The sequence below is a fragment of the Neopsephotus bourkii genome, unplaced genomic scaffold (assembly GCF_033783945.1).
Source record: "Neopsephotus bourkii isolate Nb327-2 ecotype Australia unplaced genomic scaffold, CSIRO-AGI_Nbou_v1 NB_53, whole genome shotgun sequence".
NCBI lineage: Eukaryota > Metazoa > Chordata > Aves > Psittaciformes > Psittacidae > Neopsephotus > Neopsephotus bourkii.
This window is the reverse complement of record NW_026900570.1, coordinates 13,308,156-13,328,571: the sequence shown is the minus strand read 5'-3', so window position 1 is coordinate 13,328,571 and position 20,416 is coordinate 13,308,156. Positions and strand designations below refer to the sequence as shown.

Below are 20,416 nucleotides of genomic sequence, written 5' to 3'. Positions count from 1 at the left end.
TGACCTTGAATTTTCCAGCAGGTCACAGAGCTGCTCTGAAAAGTGCTGGTGCTCCAGAATAACTCATAGCTCAGGGAAAAGCCACCATGGAAAAAGCTGCTGCACTGGAGAGGAACTGTCTGGGTCCTGCTTGTCTTGACCTGGGTGTGGTCAGTGCAGCAGTTGATTTTCATAGGAATTTAATTATTTTTGAGATATTTCGAGAGGTTTTGAGACCTCTCTCTTGCTTTAAAACATTGTTGAAATGGGCTGAGCGCTTTGCTATACACTCTTACAAAAGCCTGTGATACTCTTTGATAAACATTTTGTGTCTGTTTTCTTAATTTCTCTAAAAACCTCTTTTCCCCCTGCTGCTTGTAGTTCCAAGGAGGTTTGTGTGCTCCAAAACAGGGAAGAGTGTTGGCAGAATAAGACCATGTCCTGCAGTATTCCTTTCTTTTCAAATGCAGGAAGTTCTGAAGGATGTTTTTTTCTGCAGGGCTGACTGCCTGGGATCTGAATTAAATCAGGGAAATATACAAAAATTCTAAATATCATTCCATAAGGAAGAAATGAAAACAAGTGCATGCTATAGCCATGGAAAATGTAAAATTCTAAATGAATTCCTCATTGACGTGGATGCCAGGTTGTGCTGCAAAGGGCATGAATTTGGCTCAGAAGCCGAAGTGCAAGTTCGCAGCCTCCCTGGAGGTTTGGTTCTGTTGCAGTGGCTCTGTGTCGCTGTGAACAGCGCTTTCAGGGAACTGCACCTTCCTAAGTAATTCTGCAGCAGTGCAATCCTATATTTAATCAATTCAGGTATCCTGAAATACTTCATTGCCTAACATGAACATCACTGCACAGACCCAGAGACCAAGCAAATGTGCTTGGTCCCCATTCACACAAGTTAGATAGATATTCCTTTATAGAAAAACAGAAAGTAAGGCACATATGAAAGAAGGAATGAAAATACTGTGTGAGAGTTTTCTTCCTTTCTCTAATGTGATAAAACTTTGGGGAAGGTTTTATTTTTTGTGTTTGGTTGATTTTTAATGGTATCTATCTTTACTTGACCTTGGAAAACAAAAGGGATTACTTTGGTGTGTTGTACTCAGGCTGAACAGTTTTAGATGTACTGGTAACTTAAAGCAAGACCATGTTTGTCTCAGAAATACAACAGAGCAATAAAATCTGTGAATGCAAAAGTTCTATGGGTATCACATCTACAGAAATTCCCTTCATTTCTCACAGTGCAATTGGGAATAAGAACTTTCTTGTATATGGGATACTTAGTGAAGCACAACACACCCTCACAAGATTCCTATAACAATACCAAATACTTTTAAAAAAAGTAAATCTTCTTAGAATGGAATATCTTCAGCCAACTCAACATTTTGCTTCCTGCTTTCCAGTTTTGAATAGTTGCAGTAGTGGATGGACCTTGGCTGATGCCAGGTGCCCACCAAGCCACTCTCCCACTCAGCAGGACAGCAGGGGAGAAAATAAGATGGAAAAAACCCTTATGGGTCAAGATAAAGACACTTTAATAAGCAAAAGCAAAAACTGTACATGGAAGCAAAGAAAAAAAAGTAAATTATTCTCTACTTCCCATCAGCAGGCCGTGTCCAGCCACGTCCTGGGAAGCAGGGCTTCAGCACATGTGACAGTTGCTTTGGAAGACAAATGCTGTCATCAACAAATGCCCACCCTCCCTTCTCCTTTCTCCTAGCTTTTATTGCTGAGCAGACGTCATACGGTATGGAATATCCCTTTAGTCACCTTGGGTCAGCTACCCTGGCTGCGTCCCCTCCCAAGAGTTGATCTTGCCCATCCCCACCCTACTATTGAGGGGGCATGTTGGAGAAACAGCCTTGATGATGTGCCAGCACTGCTCAGCTGCGCTCAGCCAAAACACTGGTGTGTCATCAACACCTTTCTAGCATGACACTATGAGGGCTGCTATGGGGAAAATTTAACTCTGTCTAAGTTAGACTCATTACAGCTGCATACCAACCAGCACCTTGCTGTTTGTAACCATTACAGAACCTGTACATAACAGCTAACGGTTATCAAATGGTAACTTAGTATAAAAGAAAAGTTGACAAAGCATTCCTTTAGAAAAAATCCACTGAATGGGGAAGACAGTATTTTTAGCATCTCTAAGACCCTTATTCTGCCTGAGGGAAAAATTACTATTTACCTCAATGGAGTACATGAAAAATTAGTACCTGTCTACAGATGGAAATGCAGTATTTTAATATTAGGTATTAATTCACAAGAGTTTAGAGAAGACCAGGCATCTACTTTCTTAAGGTTATCTTAAATTGATTAAAAATGGGTTTTAATTAACACCAGACAATGATTTCTTCCATTCAGCTTCCACTGCTATAAATTAGTTGTTGCCCCTACATGTTAACAAGGCTTTGGGCTGTAACTTGCTTGTTAGGCCAACACACAGAGGGACTTTGTCCTGTACTAAATCTGATGAACATCACTGGGAATTTCCTATAAGATGAAGTAATTTTCCCTGGACCTATCACTGTGTAGGAGTGGGACCTTCATTACCCCCATTTGGGAAGGCATGGGAGCATCCTGAGAGACTGCGGGAGACCTTGAGTCTGCTGTCAAGCGAAACCTGTTCAGATTCCTGACAGAAGTGTCAGCTGGTTGGGAACAGGAGGTGAAGAAAACCAGAAACCAAACCTGTGTTACTAGCTGATTTCATGTTAACGATCACCTGCAAAATAAACCCACCATCCTCCATTGAAACAAACCCAAGGAAAGCTTGTGCCTTTGTAATCAGGTTTTTCTGATGTTGCTTGTCTTGATCTTTCTTGCTCTTACCTCCAAAATTTTGCTTATCTGCAGAATTTACAAAGATGGCAGCTGTTGCAGGAGGTATTGAAATCTTGGGGAGCTCCTATCAGTGTGGTTGTATGCCACCAAGCATCATTTTTGTAAGGAGGAAAACAAACAGAAAAAGATTAATTTAGGATTTTTCATCCATACACATATTTTAGTGAGAGACCCAGTTGGTGTTTTTTAAACATGTATGCAGTTGTAGAAATTTTATCATTTCTTATCATTTTCTAGACACAGTTAATAGCATCCAAGATTAGCTTCTTATTTCAGGGCTCCCTGTGCATTCAGATTTTGCTTAAGACATTTTTCATAGCTTGATTATAGAGCATAAAAGCCCACTTTGTCCAAACAAGTCTACTCATGTGATATTCCCACAGCGGAATTTGGTCAAGCTCCCTGCTGATGGGTATATTCTGATGGAAACCACTCAAGCCGGTAAACATTCAGCTAGCCTTAAAAAGGAGGAAGGAAGGTTTCAGGTGCTTAGGCACTTGCTGACGCTCTGCTACCAAACCTCTGCACCTGGCTGGGGCAGGAGAGTCCTTCCCCAGTGCGGAACAAGCCGGGGCAGTGCTGGAACAACTTTAAATGAAGCAGGTGTAGGGGTGGTTTTGGAGGTCTGAGTCACAAGAGCCACACGAACAAAATGCTCTGCTTAGCTTGATGCAGCTATTAGGATGCCTAATAAATATTTATAGCCTCTCACCGGGGAGGTGATTGACAGCACGGGGGCAATCCCTACCCAGTAGCTGCAGGCAAGCAGCCGCCTCGGGGAAAGGATCCCGAGGGGTGCGCGGAGCGAGTCCGCCCGGCCTCCGCACTCGCGGTGGAGCTTGGGGCAGACCTCGCTACCCCAGAGGTCCTCCCTGTGTTCTCCCCCAGGGGCTGCGGCTACGCTCCAGGCAGGGGCTCACCCTGTGCCCCGGCGGGACGAGCGGCCGCTGGGCTGGTCTTCGCGGTGCGGCCCGCCCCTCCGGCCCGTCCGGCTTCCCCCGTGGGGAGGGGAGGGCGCTGCGGCAGGGACTGCAGCTCCGCGGAGAGCTGCGGAGTCACCCGCCCCGCCGCAGCCAGGCTGCCTGCAGGTGAAGTGAAAGTCGTCGGGGAGAGAGGGAGAAGGAGGCGGAGAAGGAGGAAGCGCGCAGCCCGCCTTGCGCGCTGCAGCCGGTGGAGGCTCCGCGCCGCCCCCCCGGATCTCCGCGGCGGCTGCGTGCCGGCGCTGCGCTCTGCTCCGCGGAAGTGAGTGGTACCCAAAGTTTGCCTTCCCGGGGGAGCGGGTGACCTTGGGGCAGCGGGCAGGTGGGGCTGAGCGGGGCGGGGGTCGGCGTTGGGGGTGCGCCCCTCTCTCTACGCGCTGCCCTCGCAGTCCGGCACCGGCAGCAAACGCGGGGGGTGGGAGGGGTGCCCGGGCTGGGAGGTGGCACCGGCAGCCGCCGCCGGGAGAGAGCGGTGCTTCGGCGGACGGGTTGGGGTGTTCGGCAGCGCAGCATCCTTCGGCTGCCCTGGCCATCCCTGCGCGGACCTCTGAGTGTCTTCTGCTTGTAAGTAAACTTGCGAATATGTCAAACTTAGAAGTTACTTATTTGTAAGCATGGAGTACCACAAAAGATGAGTTTTCCCACAAAAAAGTCTGTGTGGGGGAAAAGAGTGTATGTATGCTGACTGTATTCAGAAGGTTTCCACAACAGAATTGATGTGCTCTTTGGAGGAAAAAAAAACCCCAAACCCCAGTCTTCTATGAACGTGCAGTTTGTGTCGGAACCTTTTCCCTTGAGCCTTAAGGGAGCGACTGCTGTTTGTCCGGGTGCCGGACCCCAGCCCCAGCTTGCTGCCCGTCTCTCAGGGACCGCGGGAGGGTGGGCGAGTCTCCATGGGATGGTTTGCGGGTCTCTTTGCCCATGTGTGTGCGCTGAGGTATGATCTGCTGTCAGCTGAGGGCTAGCTTTTTCTGCTGCTTCTGGAGTTCAAAGCAAAACTATTGTTAACCTCAAGAATAGCAGAATTTGGCAGAGCTCAGCCTTTGCATGCAGCATTGGTCAGCATGGTGGTGCAAGTTTTTTGGAATATTAAATGGCATCTTTAGTGCTTTATTTTTGTGCTGCTGTTTAAAATGAGTCATTCTTGATACGCTTTCATGTCTTGATTTTTCTCTGTCCTGATACCTTCAAGATACTTGTTTGGAGCTCTGCAGATGAGCATTGTGTACTACTCAGGGGCATCACCAGCTCATCATTTGCATAGCTCGGATTGCTTGAATGTCTGTGTGGACAGTAGCTTTTTCTTACTGTGAAAGCATAATTAGGCTATTAAACCAAGTATTGCATAATATCAAACATTAAGACGTCATCTTGCAGACTTTTGGTAAGCTGACTTTCTGCAAGTTAGAGATGAAGATGAAAGCCATATTTATTTATTTATTTCTTCTGACCTTGTGAACTGTGTGGAGCCAAATGCAGTGAGCATGCAGTGTGTAGAAGTCTGTATCATCTAGCTCTCTAAGAATGACATTTATGTACATTGACCAAGCTAGAACTGTGACTATATATAACAACTTTTTGCCTTAACTGTATGTTTACCAAGAAATATGACCTAATCTTAAATTCCTTTGAAAATACTTGAGCTAATGCATGCAGGAAGTTATATGCACACAGCTGGTCTTGTTGTGTGTGCAGTGTCCAGGGTGCAGCGTTAATAGTGCAGAACTCTCTGCGGCTCAAAGTGACTTCACACTGTGCGTACCTGGAGCTCTGACTGATGTCCACAGGCCCGGAGTTATAAATTATGTAATGTGTTAGTTCAGGCTTGTGGGCTGTGGAGAACCTTTATCCACAGATCACTGCAAAATTGGACGAGGGGTTTAGTACTGAGTATTTTAATGCTTCTCTGCCTGGAACTATACACTGGGTGTTTTCCTGTATGGCAGAGGAATTATTCTAAAACTGTTTTGACAATTTGCTGTAGTTTGGACTGGCTGTCTTTTCTAAGGCATTCAATGTACAATGATAAAGCTGCCATTTAAAGAAAACCACTACATTTACTTACTTTTTTTTTTTTCTTTCTGGGATATGTCCCATGTTGTATCCTCTCTCCCCCCTCTCCCATTTGCCTTTGTATTCCTATGATGCATCGTGCGGTTTGTGGTTGTTTTTTTAAACCATATAGCTATTCAGAGCATCTAACTTACTCTCTACCTACTTTCTCTATTTGCAACAGCAATCTCCTGTTTATTGCTTTCTGTTAAATTACCGTGCTGTTACTCCATATATGTAGCTTTTAGTTTAGGCTATAGGAAGAGGTGGGAAAAGTTAACTTGCTTTTTTTTTTCTGACTTATTTCCCAGGAAGTCAATACTCTGGTATGGCAGAATTGTTTCTTGAGAGAATAAATTTGTTTCTCTTCACTGAAGGTTAAGCTTGGCAGCTTTTTAGTGTAGAGTCTTGTGTAATAGCTGCTGCCTGGGCAGTGGTTTTGTTGGGGCAAGGATGACGTCTAGGCTGCTGTTGGTAATAGTTTGGATTTTGTAAGGTTGACCTTAATTGAACAGCTCTCTTGTGTTTGACATTTGCTGTGACCTCTCGCTGTAAGCAGAGGGAGACAGTTAATGATTTTGAAGCTTGTCTTTCACTCAGAGTTGAAAATGAGGATGTTTAATTCTAGTTCCTGTTCTAAGTCTCAGCCATGATTAAATTTTCACTTATTTCACTATTACATCCTTATTGCACTTGGTATTCTTACACATACATGAAAAAAATTTATGCATATACTGAGAACTTTGGTACTTAAAGGTTATTTTATAGATGCAGAAGTCTTAAAGATAAGACTTGCTTATTTTTGTAATTATCTTGATTAATCAGTTAGTGTTTACAGAGGACTATTAAAAGTTAAATTAGAAGCAGTGAAGAAAGCAATGAGGAGAAAGACTATGGGTGGCAAATCTAGGACTAAGAAAAAGGACGAAGCACTGAAGCAAGAAGCAGAGGACACAGCAAGCTGAGAGGGAGGAGAGGGAGGGAACTGAAAAAAATAACTGGGAAAGTGGGGTGGAACTAATGTTAGCTGGCAGGGAAAGAAGAAAAATGTGGACTTTCTTTTTCTATACAAACCATTGCTTATATCAAATTGTAACGAGTTAACAATCTGCTGGAGGATGAAAGGTTATTTTTACTTGCCATTACTTATGCTGATTCTGCATTTGGCATTGTTGTGGTGGACAGAAGCTCAAGCCTGTAAAGAGGAATTGTATTGCAGACCCAACTTAGTTGTCTTGGTCCACTTCTGGTAACTGATTAATTGATTTTGTACACTACCTCAGCCCGGGGCTCGTGTGCTGAAGAAGTCCGTGGGACTGGTTTGTCATGCTATGTGTACTTGTTTGTGCCCAAATGTGTTGGTACACAAATCGGTAACTTGTGCATTTGAAGGGCAGTTGGTGGTAACTGCTGCCCTCTGTAAACAGCCTGACTGGAATGTAAATTCCTGACCTGGGGGTCAAGGCCTTCCAGTCCATTGAAATCACTTGAGCCTTTGGGCCTCTTCCATAAGAGTGCTTTCCAGCTGAGCATCACCAACTCTTTAATTCTGCAAAAATTAAATTGCCTTTCCTTGAATATATTGTGGTGCAAAAGGATATTCTTCTGTCATAGCAAACATCTAAATCCTTCTGACTGAAAAAGGTGAGGTCCTTGGTCTTGATCCAGTGAAGACTTCCATGCGATACTTGACATCAAGTTTATCTGTAAGTCTCCCTAGATTTCTGTTTGTAGACTTGGATTCACTAAAGATGTCTGGGAACTTGTATACATAGTTTTAATATGCAAGACTGCTCCTATTTTTTTTTTCCTTGACATAGTTGAATAATAGTGTTTATTCCATTTTTCATGTAACATAAGCTCAACTGGCTATATTTTGGAATGCCTTGGAATTAATTAAGTAATGGAACTGTAGTTTTCCAAGCCAGCATGAAATGGAATAACTTTAAACATGTATACAAAAATCAAGTAAAACACTGAGATACATGGGCCAGATCTTGGGGTAATAAAACTATTTGTGCCAGGGAGGTGGGCCATGCCAGGAAAAGAAACAGGTTCTATGGCAGGCAGGGACAGAATGGGTTGGGACAGTGCAGTGGTCCCTCCAGAAATATCCCATGATGCTAATGGTGTGTGTGTGTTTATTTTTATTTAAGGGGATATTAAAATGATCAGTTGTTATACCTTTTGCTCCAATTTTCTTGGGTAGGGAAAGAGGAGAAAAGTCTTCCTTGAACTCCCCACTGAAAATGTCTCAGGAAACCCTTCACTGAATCACTGGATTATCTCAAAATCACTTGATACTGTATTTGAGTTTGTACAATTTAATGGTAAGTCTGTAAAATCTTGTTGTTCATGGGTGGTTTGTTTTAATACAGTGTAGCTTTTGTGTCTGTTACTATACAAATATTCCTTGTATCTCTTCCTTCCTCCTGGAGTATCCTGCATCTTTGGACCCTGAGGTCCAAACTGCCCCGTTCTAAAGTTAAATTTGTATGTGTGTGATTTTCTTTTTTCTTGTTATACATGACAGACTAAATCAGTTTGTAGATCTTATGAGATGCAGGGGAAGCTGTTACTCTTCTATGTCCCTTCTTTGAGCATGGTGAGACATGAAATGGTGCCTTTGAGGAAGTTTGGTTGAGTCCACCGCAGGATAGTTGAGATTGGAAGGGAATCTCTGGAGGGTCATCATGTTCAACCTCCTTCTTCAAGCAGACTTACCTAGACCTCGTTGTCCAGGTGGCTTTTGAGCATCTCCAAGGGTGGAGACTCTAGAGCCTCTCTGAGCACTCTGTGCCAGTGCTCAGTCAGTATTGCTAGAAAAGATGTCTGATTCCTTGAGGTGGAATTTTGGAGGAGTCCTTAAAGCTTTGTCACTGGGGCTGAGTATTTAATGAAGGATTCAGCTTAAAACAAACAAAGCCCTCCACCACCAAAACTTCTGGGGTTTGCTTATTGCTAAGACGCCATATACATGTCTGTGCTGCTCAAACTCACAAAAGTTGGTGCTTTACCCTTCAGCTGCCTGCTTGGTGCTTCCCTTTCATTAATTTTTCCTCTGACCTGTATCCCAAAACATGATTCCAGTGTTGTGCTCATGCAAGCTTCCTTTACAAGGATGGAGCAGGAAACCCTGCTTACAGTAGTGGCTAAAGGACCCCTTAATTCTGGTGGAATGCAGCTTAGTCTTGTCAGATTTAGGAGTTCTGGACAACATGGATCCTAACATGCATGCATCCCTCCTGTTCTTTTTCTCTCCTGGTGTGATGTTAGGGCTGACCCAGCTGATACTGGTCGTCTCTGTTCCCACATCTGGATATGCAATTCAAATAGACTTCTCTTTTGCTGGAGTTCCAAGTCTCCCAAGGGACTTTTTGGGAAGCAAACAAAAAAATGTATTTATTATTTACAGTTTGTGATTTGTTCTTAGAATTTTAAAAAAGTTACAGGCTGTGAAATGTTACTGCATAGTTAAGTGTTGCTACCTTATTCTGTCCTTTCCATAGAATTCATTGAAACTATATTGCACTAATCCAGTCTTGTTACATAACTTGGGCATAATGTACAGCATAATACGCAAGACTGCTTATAATCAGGTATTTGCTAATTGTTTTAGAAACTGTATAGCTTTCCATCTTAGGAAGGTTCTTAAAAGTGAAATGTAGTGTATTTCTCATGTTTGCCTTACTGTTTCCTTTTTAAACCAACTTTTTCTTACAGAATTGCATCAAATAGAATGATGGAAGACCCTTTATAAACATGTCAGAGTTCAGCATTATGTTGTTGTATATTAGGATGCCAGTGGGGAAAAGCTACAGGGTTCTCTTGGGATCACATACTCGGAATATGGACTGTGAAGATAGTTGAGACTGAGTATTGCTTTAGTAACAATGAGTCCTACCTTGGAAACTACGTTCTGTCTGGCAAGAGTCTAAATTGTGTGGTTAGGAAATCCTTTGTCCTTTGTTGCTATGACTTTGTATGGAGGTTACTTGGAAATGTTTGCTGGAAAAACTTTTGCAGATTTCTTTTGCCTTTATTTTGAAATCCATAAGGATGGATTATACGTATTTGTTGCTTAGTCATGGAGTATGCAATTAGTACTTTGGCTGAACGTGTGTTATGCATTTAAAGAAGAAAAGCTTTCCATTGTCACGTTTATTCTAATAAACCATATTTTCATTTGGATAATCCTCTTCTAATGTAATTGGAACATGGAGCTAATACTTAAATGTCTTGTTTTAGGAATGATGGGATAGCTGTAGTATGCTACTGAAATATCAGCAAAATAAAATTGAAGTACGAAGGAGTCATGCTTAAATATTATTATATAGTATTATAAGCATGACTGCATCATATTTGTACTTTGTCCAGTCCCATTTCTAGCAGTCTTGCATGTGGTGGTATAGTCATTCTAAAGACTTTAATTGGCTAAAAGCTTGCCAGCTTGCATTTGCCAGCTATGCTGAAATCCTGGCCAAACTTTTCAAGAGAGTGCAGTAATCTGCAGTTGGCTGAGAACAGTGGATATAAATAGATGATATGGTGCTGAATTACAATTGATTATTGAGATTCAGCTATATGCAATAGATAGCCATAAAAAGACAACATTGTTTCCCTAATATGGGACTTTAAATGAATGCAGTATTTTTTTTAATTTATTATTATTTTATTTAGCAAAGTTAATGTTTATCATAAAATCTAGCTCATGGTTTCATGACTCTGCAAATGACAATCTCTTTCTGTTCTTAAAAAGAAAAGAGTTGTGGTCTACTGTCTGGTTGTTTTCCAGTAGGAACAGTTCATTATTTTATTTTGGGGTTAGGCAAAATTTGCATGAAGGCAGTACATTCTATACATAAATATTTTTTCAAGCATCTAGCCTCAGAAATCATATTGGAGAACAGAAGTATCTAGTTGATAGTATTTTCAATATTATTTGCTTGGCCTCCTCCCAGTAACAAAGACTAGTTGATGCCAGAGTGGATCTTTAAAAGTCTCATTTGTGCAATCAGTTTTTCTTAAACTGCTTTTAACTTCATGATAGTACCTTCCAGAGGCTAGACTAACATCAGGGTCCAATTGCATGACATATTGTGGCATGTATTGTAAGGACTCATGGGATAAATCAGGCTGGAAGGAGCTTCAGAAGATCTCTAGAGCAGCCCCCTGCTCACGGAAGGGGTAGCTGTGGTAGCAAATCAAGCTGCTCAGGGCTTGATCCAACCATGTCTTGAAAAAATCCAAGGATGGAGCCTGCACAACCTCTCAGGTCAACCTGTGCTGCTACTTGACTGTCCTTACAGTGAAAACAGCTTTATGGGTTATGGAATTCTCCAACCTGTGTGATTGGTGTGTGCTTCTGTGTTAGATCTTTCCTTCATTGTTTGTGTTGCTTAACAGGAAACTTTGCAGTTTGATTTTAGATGAAATAGTGTCAGTTCCCTGGCTTAGGTGTTCTACCTGTATGCTTGGGCTGTTTCTTTTGCATGTAGAGAAGTGGGTGCCTTGGAATCCAAGCTGAAACTCACTTCCTGGGACAGAAGGTGCAGAATGAGGAATTGTCATGTGTGGCACTTAGGCATCTGAGGCAATGCCAGCTATTGGGTATGCAAGAAGTCCAAAGTCTAGCATTTGCAAAGCCGTACGTGAGGCTGAGATCAGGGCATAGTTCCTGAAGCTTTGTTGTTTTGTGTTGTGTAGCTAGAAAAGCCAACATTTAGTTTGTTGACCTACCTCTACTCCTTGGAAACTTGGGACCTGATTATGGATAGTTCAGGTCATCTTAGGTCAAAGACAAACAGGTTACTTGGAAGCCCTTTCAGTAGTGTTCAAGTTAGCTTGTATGTTGTTGCCTTTAAACTAGCAGCTCTTCCAGAGGAGTCATGTGAGTGGTGATTTAAGGAGTTGCTACTCTTCAGCCCCTTGTTAGCACTTCACTTGGCATGAAAATGAACAAGACATTCAACAAGTCCTCAGCCTAGATGTGGGTTTAAACCCACATCTCCTGTATCCTAGTATCTTAAGTTGTGAAGGGCTGTTTATGTGTCTCCTGTTGAAAGTCTGCAGTTGGATGAACAAACTTCAACATTCAGGGGGGCAGGAAAGCATAAAGCTATTTATTATTTTTTTTTAATGTGATGGCAATGATGGGGAAAATGGATCGATGAGTGCTAATGCCATTGGGCTCAATGGAGTTCACTGTCTGCAGATGCAGTCTCTCTGCTTATTCTGTGTTACTGCTAGTTTTTAACTGCTGCTCTATTCACTAACGGTATTAATGATGGATACATCAGCTGTCAGCATGCTAATAAGCATCATTAACTATCCTCAAAGCAGCTAAATGACACAGCTGTTGAAAAGGCAGAGATTGCATGCAGCCTTGTGCCTGAGCTCTTCTTCTAGCTCTAATGGATGGAGCTCGCTGAGGGAAAACTGGAGGACAAAAACTCAGAGGGAGTCTACGTGTGAGAGATTCTTCCTTTTGATGTTTGCTTTAATGTTAACAGAGCACCAGCGTGCACTGCCATGTTCGACTGGAGTATTGTTTCAGTGTCTAACAACCCATGACCGTTTATTAGTTTCTGCTGTTATTACTGAAATGGCAATATGACATCTAAAAGTTTCCAAGTGATGGGGTGAGCACGGTAATTCTGTTTAAGTAGAAAGTGTATCCCGAACACAAGAAATGTCTCTTCTGTGTCTCCCTGACAAAGGTCACTGTGCCTTCCTTTGTTTCTTGTAAGTGCAGGTTTACTGGTAGGCGCACTTTTTTTCTTTTTTACTGGTTTCTAGGTGCTATCTCACTGATGCTAAATGTTACAAATTTTCTTTTTAAACCAAGTGTCTCCATGGGTAGGTATTAAGATCCTATTACTGTACTTTTGTAATTTCATAACGCAAGTCTTGTAACCAGTTGTTTTAGGGGATTCTCTTAATGATCTCTGGCACAGAGCTTGATCGCTGGATTGTTCAGTAAAGACCAGACCTCTGAGTGCTTTATATAATTCATAATAACTTGGACCATTCGTAGAATCATTAAGGTTGGAAGGGACCTTAAAGATCATTTAGTTCCAGCCCCCCTGACATGGGCAGGATCACAGCCCACTAGACCAGTTTGCTCAAAGCCCCATCCAACCCGGCCTACCATCTGGCACAGCAGTTAACTCTTTTAAGTTTTTTGCCTAAGAAAGAGCAAATCCTGCTCATGTTTTCAGCAGGATTGAGATGAGAAATGCAAGACCTCTGTGGGGAGGGTTAGGCTACATGGAAGTTGGGGCATGAGTTCTGTGGCACAGGGAGGAGTTCAGCACCCTCAGCCCCTTCTTAAAGTCGGGATTTTTGTGCCAAGGCAAACGAGCAATTGCAGCAGGCTGGGCTGCTGCTGGAGGCTGCCTCGACCACGGGAGGGAGACCCCCCCGCCACTGCCTGTGGCAGAAAGGACAAGGCGGGATTTGTCCTCAGCGGGGCATCTGTGGCTGAGATCTCTTATTCGCAGGGCCTTGTTTCCCGGCGCGCTGGGATCAATGCTATTTTATGTATCCAACAGAGTTTTAAAGGTTATGTGGGACGCTGTGTGCGGGGCAGGAACAAGACTCTCTTTCTTACGCAGGCTGCTGGCATGCAGTGGACTTCTGGAGTTGATGGAAACTTTTAAAGTATGATCAAGTTTTACTTTTTCTTCTGAGCTTTATTTTTGTGGCTGACATTTAACCAATTCTGAACAAATATCTGTAAAGGGCACCAAGTAAGATGAAAATTAAGATTGAAAGATATGAACTACAGTGATGTAAATATTTAAAGCACAAATCTTGTTTACTCTTTCCCTTCTTTGGTGGACTGTGCTAGTTGGAGACAATCCTGAATGGGGTTCTGTTGCCCATCCCCCTAAAGTGAACCCCCTTTTTTGCACATGTTCAACTTCTTGTCTTGTTCTGTAATGCAAGTGGAATTTGGCAAAGGTTTTTCAGAAAGAGGGAACAGCATTATTCAGTAATTGTCACCTCGAGAAATGGGCCAGTAATCAAAGTTCATCAGAAGCATAGAAGCAATCAGACCCTCCAGCCAGTTATGCTGGTTCCCGATTTGCAATGCACCACCACAGTTCAGAGGCACACAGAAGCCCACCTGACCCTCAGTTTATTACTGTCTGAGAACAGCATTTCTCAGCCTTCTCAGCTATGCACACTTTTTTCCAATAGAGTTATTTTTGCCACCTCTTCCATTTGCTGTAGAACAAGAAATGCAACACGTGCAATGAAAAAGTTCATGCGCTTTTCCTGTCAAGGCTGTACCACAATATTTGACATGAAGAACAAAAGCGTACAGGTATTCAGACACACTTTCAATACATTGCAGCCCCTCTTGGATTCAGTATTTTTTTAATAAACCTGGATGTACACGGTTTGTGCATGAGACTTGACAGGTCCTAGTAACGCCTAGCGTAATGCCTATGATCTTGAGCCCACAAACTCTTCATCCCTCCCTTCCTTTACTCAACTTAGTAAAAAACTGACATTAAACATGCTGCCCTTTTTGAAGTAAATCAACCCGAATGTGCATACAAATTAATAAGAGTAAAAAAATCACTGGTGCTTAAAATCTAAAACCTTGCAGCTAGTTGTTCTGTGGTTGAATATCATATGTGGTACTCAAACGTAGCAAAGGTAGCTGTTCATTGTAGACAGAAGTGAAAACCTGTGATTTAAGCAGTTCATCAAATGTTGGGTACTAAATCTGAAGTGATTGTGTGATTAATTTAGCTAATACATCCATTTTGAACAATTGCAAAGTACTAGGTGTGTACTAATAAAGCTGTATTTTTGCTCTGTAACAAATACAGTTGGAACTTCTTATTAATTCTTCCCTTCTCCCCCTGATTTTGCTTTGCACATCTGAGTAACTATGAAACTGTGAGACGTTATGGATTTCAGTAGCAACAAGAAAAAATTAGTAGTCTCTTCTGCCATAAAAATGTCAAATAGTCAGACCTCAATTTTTCTCCATGCTTAAATGTTAAATGATGTTAATCTACTTGTGTTTACTGAGGATTGTTGATGCAACACATGGGTATTGGTGATTTCTTTTTTCCTTCTCATGCGAGATCTTTTTTTCTTTCTATGATCCAAGGGATAACTTCAGTAAGACAGTAACTGAGTTATCAAGGTATGGAACAGATGCATTATAAAAACTATTAAGAGCCTGCTTTTGGATTTGACCAAGCACTTTTTAGGAATAGAAGTAACACTTAGCTTTTCTTTCTAATAGTAGTTAGACTCTTTTTGTAGTCCATAGAATGTGCCACATTATACAGGCATTAAATTCTTTGTCAGCCTTGTAAATGTCTGTTTCTACTTTGAATCTTGTAAGTTTATTAGCTTTAAAAACGAAACTATGGAATACATTGTTGAATGATCATTATGTATGCTGCTGGAGGGAAGATTCTGAATTCGCAGCTTTTCGCACTGTAATTTGAATATTCCAGTGACAGAGCTGTTTAAATAGACGCGTTTCCCTGATGTCTCTTCTCACCCATATACTGTTCTCTGAATTGTCCCAGTACAATTTTTTTGTGTGTTTGCAAAATGAATGGATTGGGAAACCAATCTAAATTTTTTTTTCATATGCTTTTCTGACATTGTTCTGCCCCTTGGTCTAGTTTACTGTGCAACTGCACAAGTAATGGTGTCAAGTCTGAGAAGAGTGTGTAAAGGACTGGGATTAAATGGTAGAGGAGGTAGCGGATGAGCTAGAACTACTAAACTGCCTCTGTCATGGACATAAATGCTCCTCATGTTGTGCCTTCTGTTGCATTTGTTGTGCCTGTGTTTGTGCTGAGACCAGGAAAGCCAGGCTTCCTGCAGGGGCTGGTTTCTTGGGGCTTGTTGAGGGAATCCATTTTTAGAGCTTGGGAAGCTGGGCAGGACGATGCAGCACGTCTCCTGCTGCAGCTGTGGATGGAAGACTGTAAGACTATGTTCCTGCCTTAGGTTCTCTGATGTTTAATTATAGAATACCAGGTTGGAAAAGACCTCAAGGATCATCTGGTCTAACTTTTTGTTATGACCCAGGTTAGATGTCCCAGCATCCTGTCCACATGAGTCCTAAAAGTGTCCAGTGTTGGGGAGTCCACTTTCCTGTGGAGATTATTCCAATAGCTGATTGTTCTCAGTGTGAAAAGTTTTTGTCTAATGTTCAACCAGAATCTCCCCAGGAATAACTTGTTCTCATAACGCTTGTCTGTTTGTATCTGAGTGTAAATATGTGGTGCGGATCAAAGATGAGGGGAAATTAAGAGGAATTAAGTAAGCCTTTTCTTTAATTCGAAGTCTAGTTGGATTCTTTCATTCTCAGTTTTACTTGTTGTACTTTATGTAGTTCTATGAAACTTGTAGGTTTTTTGTTTCTTTTTTTGTTTGTTTTTGTTTGTTGTTTGTTTTTTATCTATTAGAGAATCCCCATGCATTGCCCAAATCTCTTGTCCTATTTAAATTTAGATATTTGAAGAACCCATAATTGGAGAGAACGTATTTGAATCCCGTGGATGGATTTGAATATCGCAATGAAGAGCCTGAATTAGACTCTGAGATCTGAGCATAACATGGGAAGTGTCAAGAGTAGCCGACACCCACCTTAGTCTTCCTGGTTTTGGCTTACCACATTCTTCTTTGATGCAAGGTTATGCTACTCAGGATCACTTATATTTTGTTTTGTTCTGGAAAGTTCATTGTGCAGTTTTGATACTTGCTGTAATAGAGATCTGAGAATCTTTAGAATATGAAAATATTAGGAGTCAAGAGTACTTGTGCTTCAGTTGAGGGTCTGCTTACTTGAAATCTATTACAGCTGTTTATAAGGGAAATCCTAGGATACTGCTATGTAATATAGACAAGAGGTAGATATTTTTTTTTTACCATGTGTTTTCTCAAGTTGTAGATTAAGATTTTAGGATTTTTATGAAGTATCTGTTCTTTATTTTTTAGTTTTCAGCAGCATAGTTAATTTTTGGTGCCTGTTGGATAAAAATTATCAGCCTGAAGCCTTTATCTGATTTTTGCACTATTACACAGCTTACTTAGTTTTATGTGGAAATGAATTTCTTTTGAGTTGGAGAAAATGAAAGGGAAGTAATGCTTACTTTTATACAAGAAGGCAATGGCCTGAATTGATTGGAAGTTTAGATATGCTGATAAACCCTAGCAGGAATTGATGAGTGTCCGAAGCACAGGTGAGGTAAGCTATGTGATTGTGTCTTTGCAGTTCATCACGTTTGTTACCTTCTCTGTGTTTATGTAAAGAGCAAACTGATGAGGATGAATATTCAGACAAGTTTTGGTTTCCTCATTAGCGAGTACAGCAATTACTTTAGGAACTGACTGAATTGAATTCTCAGATCTAACTTAACTGGGTTGTAGTAGCATATTTTAATAGGCACATAGTTGAACCTTAAGTAACTGCTATTTCCAAAAGCATGCAGTGCTTGAAATGTAAATGCTTAACATCAGTTTTGTTATGCTATTAAGTCATATAGTTCTGAGCGATCTGTATGGTGAATATCACCACACCAGACTTAAAAGAATTTTTTCACTACTTACATAAATATGCTCTGAAGAATCCTTCTCCCATTCCTCTGGTTACTTGTCCCTTCAGCAGCTGAGAAAGTTTTACAATTGCTTTGTAAATAATTAGAAAGAATTTCAGCTCACCGTACAAAGTTTATAAAACTAATGCAATATGCCGAAGTATCACACAGTATCACAGTATGTTAGAGATTGGAAGGGACCTCAAAAGATCATCTAGTCCAATCCCCCTGCCGGAGCAGGAACACCTAGATAAGGTTACACAGGAACGTGTCCAGGCGGGTTTTGAATGTCTCCAAAGAAGGAGACTCCACAACCTCCCTGGGCAGCCTGTTCCAGTGTTCCGTCACCCTCACTGAGAAGAAGTTTCTTCTCAAGTTTAAGTGGAACCTCTTGTGTTCCATTTTGTACCCATTTCCCCTTGTCCTATCATTGTTTGCCATTGAGAAGAGCCTGGCTCAATCCTCGTGACACTCCCCCTTTATATATTTATATACACTAATAAGATCACCCCTCAATCTCCTCTTCTCCAAACTATAGAGACCCAGCTCCCTCAGTCTTTCCTCATAAGGGAGATGCTCCACTCCCTTAATCATCTTAGTTGCCCTGCGCTGGACTCTCTCCAGCAGGTCCCTGTCCTTCTTAAACTGAGTAATGCAAAGTTTTGATATTACAAGCAGGTTTGAGTTGCAGTGAAGCTCATACTGTTTGGCAAACAAAGGGAAGATGGATATCAGCTCCTATTAATGCCCAGATAAGATGAAGCATATAGGAAAGAGAGATTTAAAGACAGTAATAAGAAATTTTAAGTGTCGGAGTTGCAATCCCATTCAGAAAAAGTGACATTACAAACCAGTTCTCTTGCTGACTAGAGGCCTGATTATTTTTCTTTTTTAATGGATTCACCCAGCAGAAGCATCTGTAAGTTTTTATAGTAGCACTACAAAGTGATTGGAGAATAATAACCTGCAGAATTCAGTAACTTCTAGTAACTATGACAGTTTCTGTTTTCTTGTGCATAGGGGAACATGACCTACTAATGTGACTATTAACTGATAGCAGTCGTGCAAACTGCTTTGTAAAGTGGAGCAGGAAGGTATGAGTTGTAAGTGACAATCTGCTTCTGTTAAAATAACATTCCACTTCTCTTAGTGCTTGTCCTTGGAATGTTGATGGCAGCAGTGGCTCCTGAGCTGCAGGCTGTAGCAGAGCTCATGCCAAACAGCACTGTGCATCTATACATTTGAACAGCAAGAGTACCACTATTAATGTGTGTGTCACAGTATGGATATGCCTACCTTTGCAGTGAGGTTCCTTTGTATATATGTGTGTATATGCTCAACTATTTGTAGTATAATAGGAGTATGTAGAATTAGTTCTCTTGAGTTTTGATTAGTTTTGGAATTCAGCAAGGAATTCTGCAATCCAGTTGTATGCTTGGTGAAGAAATATTCCTTAAAGTTTACCCTCTCTTCAGGTTAGTATTAGGAATGAGAAGGTCTCCTAATTTAAAATATTTGAGTATGTTTTTGTTTCTTGTGGATGGGAAAGGTGTCTTAGCTTGGAATATGTACTCCTGTTAAAGCAGGGTTACTGAGGAACTTATAACAATTACAGTTGCCAATAGTCTTGGTTATATCTTGTAACTGAATGCTACAGACCCCAGGAATCATCTGGTTTAGGTTAAAGTTCTGAAAACAATGAGATGTCCCAAGTTGCACAGGGTGTGGGAGAGGAGCAGGGTGAGTACTTCTAGAGAAAGTGCCAGCTTTCAGTCACACAGTCATTGAGATTGGCACGGACCTCCTGAGATCATCTAATCCAGCCTCCCTCTTCCTCTCACACTGCCAAGCTGTGCCAGCTAGAGCAGTTTGCCTGGGACTACATCCAGCCGGGTTTTGACTGTCTTTGTGGATGGAGGTTCCACAACTTTTCTGGGCAACCTGTGCTGGTGTTTGGCTGCCTTCATGGTTAAAATAATTAAGGTGGAGCTTACTGTGTTGTAATTGGTGTCCATTGCCTCTTGTTCTGTTACTGGGCACCTCTGAGAAAAGCCCCTCGTTCCCTCCCATCGGTATTTTCTATGCATGGATAAGATTTCCCTGAGACCTTCTCTATTTCAGGCTGAACAACTCCAGGTCTCTCAGCTTCTCCTTGCGTGAAAGATGCTTCAAGCCCTTCATCTTCATGGTCATAAATGCATGTCAGTTTGTGAGTTCTGAACAGCTTTTACTGTTGTTGGGAAATTTGTGAGTTCCCACGTCAGAATTTCTTATGTTTAGTGTTACTTTGCAGTCATTTTCTTACTGGAGCCCTAAGTCCTTTTTTTTCCTCTGAAATATAGTGGTTTGTTTTCTTGTACACGGAGATTTTGTATCCTGTTATCAGTTTTGCTGAGGCTACCTACCAGGTTCAGAACCTATTGGGTGATGTGATTGCCGTGTTGCTCCCTTAAGAAAGAGAGTTACACTTGTTTAGCAAGAGTGTGTTCCTTTGAAAGTGACTTTCTGGGCATTCCTGGAGGTCTGTGCTCCAGGCACACTCAGCATATTCAGCAGTTTTAAACTCCTCTTTGCATTTGTTAGTGATGAAGAACTTCCATCATCTCTTGCTTGTAGGTATATTTGTGTGAGTGTAAGAGCCTTCCTTAGCCTGTGTGTTGATTTCATTTGGGAGTAAATCTTAAATCAATTTCATATCTGAATTCTAGACAGCACCTTCCTCCTCACCTTGAAACTTGAACTGTACTGAAATGGAGTTGCTCTTTAATAAGATGGGGAAATAATATGAGGGGATTATATTGTCTAGAGTAAATTTAAGTACTCCTTGCCATACAGGTATTTTGCTACATTAATACAATAAAAACAGAATTAATTTAGGAAGATTGCTACCTTTCTGCCCCTGAGTCAAGGAATCAACAGGCTTTCTTTTTGCTGAATTCACCTTTTGGACATAGAGGAAAGACA

The 20,416-nt window shown here is 41.5% G+C and overlaps 1 protein-coding gene across 3 annotated transcripts in view; it reads left to right on the top strand.

Moving 5' to 3' along the window:
• Positions 1–3,822: 3,822 nt before the first annotated feature.
• The window catches only part of KIAA1217 (KIAA1217 ortholog), a 371,859-nt gene continuing 355,265 nt past the window's right edge, over positions 3,823–20,416 (top strand). The window contains exon 1 of one of the 3 annotated variants that reach the window (XM_061351553.1): positions 3,823–3,923. The gene's annotated coding sequence lies outside the window, so the exon portion shown is untranslated. Of the gene's footprint in view, positions 4,078–8,182; positions 8,198–20,416 lie in introns of those variants that run through there. The other 2 variants (XM_061351543.1, XM_061351563.1) reach the window with 2 other exon arrangements.